The sequence below is a fragment of the Trichechus manatus genome, unplaced genomic scaffold, assembly GCF_000243295.1.
Source record: "Trichechus manatus latirostris isolate Lorelei unplaced genomic scaffold, TriManLat1.0 scaffold00050, whole genome shotgun sequence".
Classification (NCBI taxonomy): Eukaryota; Metazoa; Chordata; class Mammalia; order Sirenia; family Trichechidae; genus Trichechus; species Trichechus manatus.
Window position 1 is genome coordinate 9927905 of NW_004443986.1, and position 12742 is coordinate 9940646.

Genomic DNA, 12742 nt, shown 5'->3' on the forward strand with positions numbered 1-12742 from the left:
TACTGGATACCAGATGATATTATAGAATTTTTAATTTTCTTTTATGTATTTTATTGTGCTTTAGGTGAAGGTTTACAGTGCAAACTAGTTTCTCATTACACAATTAATACACATATTGTTTTGTGACATTGGTTGCCAACCCCACGACATGTCAACACTCTCCCCTTCTCGACTTTGGGTTCCCCATTACCAGCTTTCCTGTCCCCTCCTGTCTTCTCATCCTTCCTCCTGGGTTGGTGTGCCCATTTAGTCTTGTTTTGTTTTATGGGCCTGTCTATTCTTTGGATGAAGGGTGAACAGGAGTGACTTCAGTACTGAGTTAAAAGGGTGTCCAGTAGCCATACTCTCGGGGCTTCACCAGTCTCTGTCAGGTCAGTAAGTCTTGTCTTTACTTTGTGAGTTAGAATTTTGTTCTACATTTGTCTCCAGCTCTGTCTGGGATCCTCTATGGTGATCCCTGTCGGAGCAGTCATTGGTGGTAGCCGGGCACCATCTAGTTGTGCTGGACTCAGTCTGGTGGAGGCTGTGGTAGTTGTGGTCCATTAGTCCTTTCGACTAATCTTTCCCTTGTGTCTTTGGTTTTCTTCATTCTCCCTTGCTCCCAACGGGGTGAGACCAGTGGAGTATCTTAGGTGGCTGCTCACAGGCTTTTAAGACCCCGGACACTACTCACCAAAGTAGGATGTAGAACATTTTGTTTATAAACTATGTTCTGCCAATTGAGCTAGATGTCCCCCAAGACCATGGTCCCCAGCCCTTAGCCCAGTAATTTGGTCCCTCAGGGAGTTTGGATGTGTCTATGAAGCTTCCATGACCTTGCCTTGGTCAAATTGTGCTGACTTCCCCAGTATTGTGTACTGTTTTACCCTTCACCAAAGTTACCACTTATCTACTGTCTATTTAGCGTTTTTCCCTCCCCACCCCTCTCCTCCCTCATAACCATCAAAGATTCTTTTTCTGTGTAAACCTTTTCATGAGTTTTTATAGTAGTGGTCTCATACAATATTTGTCCTTTTGTGATTGACTTATTTCACTCAGCATGATGCCCTCCAGATTCATCCATGTTGTGAGATGCTTCCCAGATTTGTCATTGTTCTTTATCATTGCATAGTATTCCATTGTGTGGATGTACCATAGTTTGTTTATCCATTCATCTGTTAATGGGCACTTGGGTTGTTTCCATCTTTTTGCTATTGTGAATAATGCTGCAGTGAACATGGGTGTGCATATGTCTGTTTGTGTGACGGCTCTTATATCTCTAGGATATATTCCTAGGAGTATGAATGCTGGATGGTATGATATTTCTATTTCTAGCTTCCTAAGGAAGTGCCATATCATTTTCCAAAATGGTTGTACCATTTTACATTCCCACCAGCAGTGCATAAGAGTTCTAGTCTCCCTGCAGCCTCTTCAACGTTTGTTATTTTCTTTCTGATTCATGCCAGTAATGCTGGGGTGAGATGGTATCTCATTGTAGTTTTGATTTGCATTTCTCTAATGGCTAGTGATTGCAAGCACTCATGTGTCTTTTAGCTGCCTGAATGTCTTCTTTGGTGAAGTGTCTGTTCATATCCTTTGCCCATTTTTTAATTGGATTAGAATTGTTAATTTTATTAAGGGGTGGTAAAGGTATTGTGGAGACCAGCACTTAGTCTAGTTCCTTCACTTCCTAGATGGCCTAGAGGCTGAAAAGAAGCTGTTTGTTCTGAAATCATCTCCAAAGAGTACCTAACTTGAAGAAGGTGAATTGTGATATTTCTCCCCATTTATGTAATCACTGTAGTGCAGTGATTCTCAACTGGGGACAATTTTGTACCCCTTCCATCCCCTCCCCCAAGAGAACATAGGAATGTTTGGAGACTTTTTGGTTGTTACAACTGGGAGTGGGATGCTACCGGCATCTAGTAGGTAAAGGTCAGGGATGCTGATAAACATCCTACAATGCACAAGACAGCCCCCTGCAACCAAGAATTATCTGGCCTGAGGTGTCAGAAACCATGCTGTAGAGTAATTGAAGAGGCTCTGGGCTTGGATGTAAAGCTAGAAGCACTTGGATTTCAATCCAGCCCTGCCACTTAAAGCTGAGTAACCTTGGGCAAGTCATTTAACCTTTCTTGAGCCTCAATCTCCCATCTATAAAATGGGTATAGTAGTCCTTCCCTAACCTACCTCACAGGGCTGCTACAAACCCATCTGAAAGAATGAATTAGTAGTTTCAACAAGTTCCCAGGTGATGCTGATAAATGAGCTGATCCAGTAAACACTGATTTTGAGATTCACTCTTCCCTTCTCATATCAACAGAGGGTAGCAGACAGCAGCAAATACAAAGTCAATCAACAAGAAAGCAGGTTAAAGTCTTTATCAAATCCCACTCAATTTTTCAACCTAACAAATGGCAGGGGAGAGGGCTGAAATAGTGAATTATTTAGATACATTCTCCAGGTGACCTTGGCAACGAGTCATTTAACTTCTGCTGAATCTTTATCTGTAAAATAGAGAAAATAACCAGTAAGATGGTAGGATGTCTTGATTAATGTTTGCTGAGAATTAGAATTTCCAAAGAAAATTAAAGTGTGTAAATAATTATTCTGGTAATTTCTTACTCCTAGAACTTTTTATAAATATCTGCATTTTAAATACTTCTGACTCATTCATAAACGTTTGTTGCCCTTGTTGAATTTTCAATTGTTTAACAGCTTGAGGGCAATACTTTCAATGCATTAATTATTTCCAGAAAGTATAGCAGCTCCAAACCCAGGTGGCAGGGCAGATAGGAAGATAGCCATGCAGGAGGCAGCCACCTTCTGATGGGGCTTCTGTTGGGGGAAATCCATTAAGGTTGTTCCATTTGTTCATTCTCCAAGGAGAAAGTTCAGAGGATGATCCCAAAGCTACTAGAATAGGTACGCTACAAATTCATAGGTCAGCTCCAAGGAATTACCCCTTGCAGGCTGATTTTGATTATTCACCATTTACTGAGTACCAGTATGTCCCAAGCTGTGTTCTAAGCAGGGACACAGCAGCAAACAGAGAGACAAGGACTGTGTCTCATGGATCTTGGATTCTAGACTAATGCAACACATGACCACACAAGTGTTCACTGTGGTGACCATTTTCAGTTCCTCAGGCTAACAAGAGAGTGTTAACCTCTGGCTTCGAGTCCCCTATCCTGACCAACCCCACTGGCCTCAGCTTAACCTGCAGAGGAAATTTCTCTGCTTCTTCTAACTGAATTGCCATTCCTTGTGTCCTCAAAATTCTGGGATAAATTTGCTTTGGAGATCTTCCATAGGCTTTTTGGGTTTTGGTAACAGTGATGGTTACGGTTGTGTGTCAACTTGGCTGGACCATGATTCTCAGTGATTGGCAGTTATGATGTAGTTTGGCAGCTATGTAATGATGTAATTACCTCCATGATGAGATCTGATCTGATGTAATCTCCTCCATGATGTGATCTGCTATGAACAGCCAGTAAGTTGAAAGGGAGTTTTATTAGGGGTATGTCCTGCATCTAATACCTATGGACTTTCTGGCAAAGCTTGCTGGCTTTTGCTCTGCTCTGGATCCTGCATTCAGCTCATCATCATCTGAACTCTGGTTCTTGGAACTTGAGCCAGCAGCCTGCTATCTGACCTGCCAATCCTGAGTTTATCAGCCCCTGCAGGTACGTGAGTCAGAAGAAGCCTCCAGCCTGACACCTGATCCATGGACTTAGAACTTTCCAGCCTCTACAAGCATGTGAGCCATTTCCTTGATATAAATCTGTGTGTGTGTGTGTGCGTGTGTGTGTGTGTGTGTGTGTGTGATTGTTAAGGCTGTGTGTCAGCTTGCTGGGACCATGATTCTCAGTGGTTTGGCAATTATGATATAGTTTAGCAGCTATATAATGATGTAATCACTTCCATGATGAGATCTGATATAATATGATCATCTCCATGATGGGATCTGCTGTGAGTAGTTAATCAGTTGAAAGGGAGTTTCTTTGGGGGTATGGCCTCATCCAATATAAGTGGACGTTCTGGCAAGTCTCATGGGCTTTTGTTCACTCTGGATCCCACAGCTGGCTCCTGTTCATCTAAGCTCCATTTCTTGGGACTTGAGCTAGCAGCTTGCCTACCAATCTTGGGATTTGTCAGCCTCCACAGTCTGTATCTTGGGTTCACCAGCCCCCACAGCTAGGTGAGTCAGGACAAGCCTTCAGCCTGACCCACAGACATGGGACTCTCCAGCCTCTACAACTGCGTGAGTTGTTTCCTTGATACAAATCTCTCTTTCTATATATATATATATGTATGTATGTATACATATATATGTAGATGCTTCACTGATTTTCCTTCACTAGAGAACCCAGCCTAAGACATTTAGTACCAATAGTGGTTCTAGTGAAATAAAATTGTAAGAATGAGTTTTCTAAATTGGTTCTCAAGTCTGGTTAATTTTAAAGATTTTGATGTCTCTCCTTCCAGTAGTAAAGAGGGCACTGCTAATCCATGGCATGAGGTAGCAATAGAAATATGTAAAATATCACCACCAATAGATTAGGTATCGGTAAGAGGTGAGGCTCTGGGTAATTGCAAGCTTGATACCTTTCTACAGCTTTGTCATAATGAGAAGAAGTATAAGGAAGCTGCTTGGTTGGTCCTACTTTTCCTTCCACAAGATGTCACACTGGCCCATTACATTGATGACATTATGCTGATTGGACCTAGAAGGGAAGAAGTGTCAATGACTCGACTTATTGGTAAAACATTTGTTTGCTAGAGGGTAGGAAGTTAGTCTGACAAAAATTCAGGTGACTTTTATCTTAATGAAATTTCTAGGGGTTCAGTGATGTGGGGCATATCGAGATATTCTTTCTAAAGTGAGGGATAAGTTATTGCATCTGGCCCCTCCCATAACTAAAAAAGAGACACAATGCCTGGTGGGCCTCATTGGATTTTGGAGGTAACATATCCCTCATTTGGGTGTGCTACTCTGGCTTATTTATGAAGTGACTTGAAAGGCTGCTAGGTTTGAGTGGGGCCCAGAACAAAAGAAGGCTCTGCAACAGGATCAGGCTGCCGTGCAAGCGGCTCTGCCCCTTGGGCCATATGATCCAACTTATCCAGTGGTGCTTGAAGTGTCAGTGATAGATAGAGATGCTGTTTGGAGTCTTTGGCAAGCCCCTATTGGTGAATCACAGTGCAGACCCTTAGAATTTTGGAGCAATGCCCTGCCATCCTGTGCAGATAACTACTCTCCTTTTGAGAAACAACTTTTGGCTTGTTACTGGGCCTTAGTAGAGACCGAATGCTTAACCATGGGACACAAAGTCACCATGTGGCCTGAGCTGCCCATCATGAGCTTAGTGTTGTCTGACCCACAGAGCCATAAATTTGGATGTGCACAGCAGCATTCCATCATTAAATGGAAGTGGTATATATGAGATTGGGCCCAAGGAGGACCTGAAGGCACAAGTAATTTGTATGAAGAAGTGGCCCAAATGCACATGGTCTCCATTCCTGTCACATTACCTTCCATCTCTCAGTCTGTGTCTATGTCTTTGTGGGGATTTCCTTATGATCAGTTGACTGAGGAAGAGAAAACTCGTGCCTGGTTTACAGATGGTTCTGCACGATAGGCAGGCAGCACTACAGCCCCTTTCTGGGACCTCCCTGAAGGACAGTGGTGAAGGGAAATCCTCCCAGTGGGCAGAACTTCAAGCAGTGCACCTGCTTGTTCACTTTGCTTGGAAGGAGAAATGGCCAGATGTGTGATTCATGGGCTGTGACCAGTGGTTTTGCTGGATAGTCAGGGACTTGGAAGGAACACAATTAGAAAATTGGAGACAAGGAGCTATGGGGAAGAGGCATGCAGGTAGACCTCTCTGAACGGGCCAAGGAAGTGAAGATATTTGTGTTTCACATGAATGCACACCAAAGGGTGACCTCGGGCAGAGGAGAATTTTAACAATCAAGTGGTTAGGATGATGTGTTCTGTGGAAACCAGTCATCCTCTTTCCCCAGATCCTGCTGTCATTGCCCAATGGGCTCATGAACCAATTTGCCATGGTGGCAGGGATGGAGGTCATGGATGGGCTCAGCAACATGGATTTCCACTCACCAAGGCTGACTTGGCTACCGCCACTACTGAGTGCCCAATCAGCCAGCAGCAGAGACCAACACTGAGTCCCTGATATGGCACCATTCCTCAAGGTGATCAGCCAGCAACCTGGTGGCAAGTTGGTTACATTGGAAAACTTCCATTATGGAAAGGGCAGCATTTTGTTCTTATTGGAATAGACACTTAACTCTGGATATGGATTTGCCTTCCCTGCACGCAATGCTTCTACCAAAACTACCATCCATGGACTTACAGAATGCCTTATCCACCATCATGGTATCCCACACATCATCGCCTCAGATGAAAGGACTCACTTCACAGCAAATGAAGTGCAGCAATAGGCCTATGCTCATGGAATTCACTTGTCTTACCATGTTTCCCATCATCCTGAAGCAGCTGGCTTGATAGAATGATGAAATGGCCTTCTAAAGACACAATTATAGCACCAGCTAGGTGGCAATACCCTGCAGGGTTGGGTTAATGTTCCTTAGGAGGTTGTATATGCTCTAAACCAGCGTCCAATATATGGTGATGTTTCTCCCATAGCCAGGATTCATGGGTCCAGGAATCAAGGGGTGGAAATGGGAGTGGCACCACTCACTAATATCCCTAGTGACCCACTTGCAAGATTGTTGCTTCCTGTCCCCGTGACCCTATGCTCTGCAGGTCTAGAGATCTTAGTTCCAAAGGGAAGAATACTCCTACCTGGAGACACATCACTGATTCCATTGAACTGGAAGTTAAGAAGGCACTTGGTCACTTTGGGCTCCTTATGCCTCTGGATCAACAGTCAAAGAAAGGAGTTACCATATTGACTGGTGTGATTAATCCTGATTACCAAGAGGAAATCAGATTGATATTACATAACGGAGGTAAAGAACAGCATGTCTGGAATGCAAGAGATCCTTTAGGGAGTCTCTTAGTACTACTACCATGCCCTGTGATTAAAGTCAATGGAAAACTACAGCAACTCAATTCCAACATGACTACTAATGCTCCAGACCCTTCAGGAATGGTTTGAGTCACCCCACCAGGCAAAGAACCACGACCAGCTGAGGTGCTTGCTGAGAGCGAAGGGACTACAGAAAGGGTAGTGGAAGAAGGTAGTTCTAAATACCAGTTATGACCATGTTAGCAGTTGCAGAAATGAGGACTATAATTGTTATGAGTATTTCTTCCTTGTATGTGTGCATCAAGTATTTTTGTTTTCTCCACTTATAAAATATAAGATGTAAATAGGGCTAGTGCATTTTCGGTTGTACACGCATTAGTTGTATCATGTTAGGCAAAAGTATGACTTTATAATTGTCTTTATTCAGAGATTATGTACGGTTTAAGGAGATGTGTACAGGTGCCAAGTTGACAGGGGTGGTGGACTGTGATCGTTAAGGCTGTGTGTCAACTTGGCTGGGCCATGATTCTCAGTGGTTTGGCCGTTATGATGTAGTTTGGCAGTCGTATAATGATGTGATCACCTCTATGATGGCATCTGCTGTGAGCAGCCAATCAGTTGAAAGGAATTTTCCTTGGGGGTCCGGGCTGCAGCAAATATAGGTGGCCTTTCTGGCAAGGCTTGTGGGCTTTTGCTTGCTCTGGATACTACAGCTGGGTTCAGTTCATCTGACCTCCGATTCTTGGGACTTGAGCTAGCAGCTTGCCTGCTGATCTTGGGTTTTGTCAGCCTCTGTGGTCTGGTCTTGGGTTCACCAGCCCCTGCAGCTATGTGAATCAGGAGAAGCCTCCAGCCTGACCCACAGACTTGGGACTTTCCAGCCTCTACAACCTCATGAGCCATTTCCTTGATATGAATCTCTCTCTCTGTCTATATACATGTCTAAACACCTCACTGGTTTCCTTTCTCTAGAGAACCCAGCCTAAGACATTCTCTCTCCCTCCCTCTTTTTCTATATATACGCACACACTTCTCTGCTTTTGCTTCTCTAGAGAACCCAGCCCAAGACAGTAACTCAATGGTATTTTAGTATTTAAAAAACTCTAATTCAGTGTGTAATTTTCCCACAAATACCATCACATCACTTCACTCATCAAAATTCCTCTTGAATTTACAATGTACTTGTCACTATTAATTGCACTGTATGGGTTTTAATGATGCAAATTAAATATCAAGACTTGAGCTTAATGAGTTCTTAATTTTAAGGTGTTTGTTCAAATAAATTCCCTTAGGGTAAAAAAAAGTATTAGCTGCTGATGAGCATGCGGCGGAAGGAATGGCTTTTGTGGCTATGGATGTAGTTTTAAATTTTAATTTTCAGAACTGAGTTGAGGAAAGTAGGTAGGACTTAAATCAAGAGCCCTAAACTCCAACCGACATTGTCACTCAGTAGTTGTGTGGCCTGAAGCCAGTCATTTTCCATCTCTGCTCTGCACCCACCTCATCGATCAAATGGGAGACAGGAGGAGAAGAGGGAAACTAACTAAGTTGGATGAACTCTAAAGTCTCTTCTGGTTCTATTACTGTGTGAAATGGGGAAGATATTACTACCTAATTTCCATACTGGAATATGAGGAAGATTGTATTCTAAATCAGAGGTCAGCAAACTATGGCTTCAGGGCCAAATCCTGCCCCCTGTCTGATTTTGTATGGATCACAAGCTAAGAATAGTTTTTATATTTTTAAACAGTTGGGAAATTTCAAATGAAGAATACTATTTTGTGACACATAAAAATTACATGAAATTCAAATTTCAGTGTACATAAATAAAGTTTTATTGGGACACAGCCAAGCTCATTCATTTACATATTATCAGCAACCACTTTTGCACTACAACAGCAGAGTTGAGTAGTTGCAACAGAGACCATATGGCCTGAAAAGCCTAAAAATATTTACTATCAGGCCTTTACAGAAAAAAGTTTGCTGATTTGTGTTCCAAAGCATTGTTGAACTCCATTCTGAAATGTATTGGGAAAACAAGAATTCTTCAGAGAATTTCTGTTACATGAACTGTAATTTTCTTAATTAAGTACTGTGAACTCTTCCCCTCAATCTTATGTCATATTATTCTGTCATGACTACAAATGCTGTATTATGTGACATAGCAATCTAAGTGTACGATGCCTATGAATTGCTGTGTGGGAATGTAATAAAATACCTTTCTGAGGAAAAAAAAAATCTAATAATCCTCTCAGGAGAAGTTATAAATAGGGGAATCACAACATTAAGAACTAAATGATAGAGAATTTTATAAATCCTCAAAGGCACTCACCGCAAAGAAAAAGATGGATATATCCGATTAGATTACAATTTAGACGTTCTATACGAAACACCATGAGGTTCTTGTTTTTTTGTTTGTTTGTTTTAAGAAGCCACAGGATTCTCATCCACTGGGAGTGGGAATGCAAAATGGGACAGCCACCTTGGAAAACAGTTCCTCAGTTTTTTCCAAAGTTAATTAGCCACATGCCATACGGTCCAGCCACTCTACACCTAGGTATTTACCCAAGAAAAATTAAAGCATATGTTCACAAGTGACTTGTACTCGAATGTTCAAAATGGTCTTCATAATAGCCACAAACTGGAAACAACCTCAATTTCCATCAACTGGTGAAACACTAAACCAACTGTAGTAGTTCCATGTAATGAAATATTACCAGACGGTAAAAAAGAACAAACTACTGATCAATGCGACAACACAGATGACTCTCAAAAGCATTATGCAAAATGAAAGAAGCCAGACATACTGAATGAGTCCATTTATATGATATTCTGGAAAAGGCGAAACTATAGGGACTGAAAGTAGCGGAGGGGATTGGCTGCAAAGGGGCACAGCAAACTTTTTGGGATAAGGGAAACATTTTATACCATGATTATGGTTGTGGTTACACGACTGTATACATTGTCAAAATCATAAATTGTAGACTTAAAACTGGTTATGTTTATTTTATATAAATTATACCTCAATAAAGCTGATTAACATTGAAAAGGCACAGATTGGAAGAATACATTTGCAATGCATCTGACTGATAAAGATTAGTACCCAGAATATACAAAGAACTGTTAAGGAATGTAAATCACCCCACAATGAGACTACTTTCACACCCACCAGATTGACAATGATGAAAAAATAATCTGATAAAATCAAGTGTTGGTGAGAATGAGAACACCAGAACTCTTATACTTTGCTGTTGGGAGTTTAACTTGGAACAATGGCTTTGGAAAACAATTTGGCATTATCTGGTGAAGTTGAAGATGCACGCAGTACCTACGATCTAACAACCTTACTCCTAGGTGTGTAATACTTCAGAGAAACTTTTGCATGTTCCAAGGGACACGCACAAGAATATTCAGAGCAGCATCGGGAAGAACCCAAATGTGCGTCAACAGTAGAATGGATAAATTAGTTGTGGTATACAATGGAATATTGATCATCAATGAAAACGAGCAAACCTCCAGCTATAAACACCAAGAAGAATCGCATCAATATAACGTTGACTGAAAAAAACAAATTGCAGAACACATACAATATGATACCATTTATACAAAGTTTTCAAAACGTGAAACTACACAATATGGAAATATGCACAAACATATGTAATACATCTATAGGAAAGAAGGCAAAAGAGTGATTATACAAAATTCTGCACAATCGTTGCCCCTGGGGAAGAGCAATAGGGTGCTGTGGGCAGCAGTGCTCAGGGGGTTTCAACAGCATTACTCAAGTTTTATTACTTAAGCTCCCTGGCTAAAACACAGCAACAAGTGTGAGGGTGGTGTGGGAGTGGGTGGTATTTTATTCTGTTGTACACAGTGTCGCTATGAGTTGGAACCGACTTGATGGCACCTAACAACAACACACTTTACAGACATGCTGTGTGTATTCTTTGGTCATTTCCAATAATACTTATTTTTTAAGTGTAATAAAAGCACCTCAAAAAGAATTTTAAAATAAAGACAAAGAATATAAAAAATTGGCAAAGATTAGCAAACAGACAATTCATAAAAGAAGAAATCCAAATGCCAATAAACATACGAAAAGATGTTCAACCACACTAGCAATTAGAGAAATGCAAACGAAAACAACAAAGATATGTTGATAATAAGTTATTGGTAGAGTATAATAATATTTAGGTAAAATTTAAAACCATCTCAAACTATACTATAAATTGTTTATACGTACATATGAAGTTAAAGAATCGAAACATGCTTGGGAATGGTGCATATCAAATCAGGGCTAGTGGTTATTTCTAAGGATGTAAGAGAGGCCTGGGATTAGGAAGGGGTGTAAAGGGATTTCAGCTGAATCTGTAACTTTTTATCTTTCTCAAGGAAAAAAGATCTAAAACAAATATAGTAAAATGAAATCTGCTAAAATCTGGGTGGTTCATTTGTTTTTCTCTACACTATTCTACATGTTTGAAAATTTTTAATAATTTTTAAGAAGGACAAGTTATTGACAATCTTTTTATTCTTTATGTGTGGTCTGAATAACTTAATAGGAACAAAATTTATGGTAATCTATGCCAAGCTGTCTAGAGCTTTGAAACCCAAATCCCTGACCTCTCTCCCTTTTCCCACAAAATCTACCCTCCAACTTCAAGATGTCATTTCTGGTAGAGTTCAAATTGGCCATTAATCCTGAAAAATTACTTTGTAACCCTTGACACTCCTGACAAGAGGTAGCAATGGAAGCATTCCACATTCACCAACTCCTCAGAGGGCCACGGCTGAACGCCTTGCTTAGAAAACAGAAGGTTGCTTCAGTAGATGAGCTGTGTTTCAAATCCTCCAGCTGCTGCTCTCCTTTGCTTTAATACGGTATGAAAATGACTGCTTCGCATTGGTCCTGGGCCCATGGATACTAAACAGCCTGAGGGGACTCCTGGCTCTGCTGCCAGTAACATTTTGATCTCAATCTTGGCCTGAGTCCCCTAAACAACCCATAAGGTTATTGAAGACAGCAATGGAACTATGCTGAACAACACCATTCATCCTCTGAGGACTACCCTTAAAATTTTTTTTTTTAATATAAAGTTTTTTTTTTTTTTTTAATATGTCCCTTCTACTCTGTTTTAGTCACCTAGTGCTGCTGTAACATAAGTATCACAAGGGGGTAACTTTAAAGAACAGAAATGTATTTTCTTATAGTTTTGGAAGCTAAAAGTTCAAATCAAGGTCTCAGTCTAATCCATTCAGTCCTTGTTGGTAGCCCCAGGCATTCCCTGGTTCCTTGGCTTGTAAACAGTCATCACATAGAGGCTGTTGCCCTCACTGCCCCCCCACCCCATGTGTCTCTGTGTCCATTCTGCTGTTTTTATAACTCTGAAATGATTAGATTTTGAACCTACCTTACTCAGGTATGACCTAATTAACCTAACAAAGAAAATTCTATTTCCAAACAGGATCATATTTACAAGTACGGGATCCAGAATTTCCATATATATTCTGGAGGAACACAATTCAGTCTATAACACTCTCCAACATTCTTCTGTTGGCTGTTAACACTTCAGATCTGGGTCATTGTGATGGTCTTCTAATGCTTTCCCAGCCTCCTGCCCGTCTCTCTCCCCTCATAACTGTTTCAAAAAAAAAAAAAACCATTGCCGTTGAGTCAATTCCAACTCATAGCAACCCTACAGGACAGAGTAGAACTGCTCCATAGGATTTCCAAGGAGCAGCTGGTG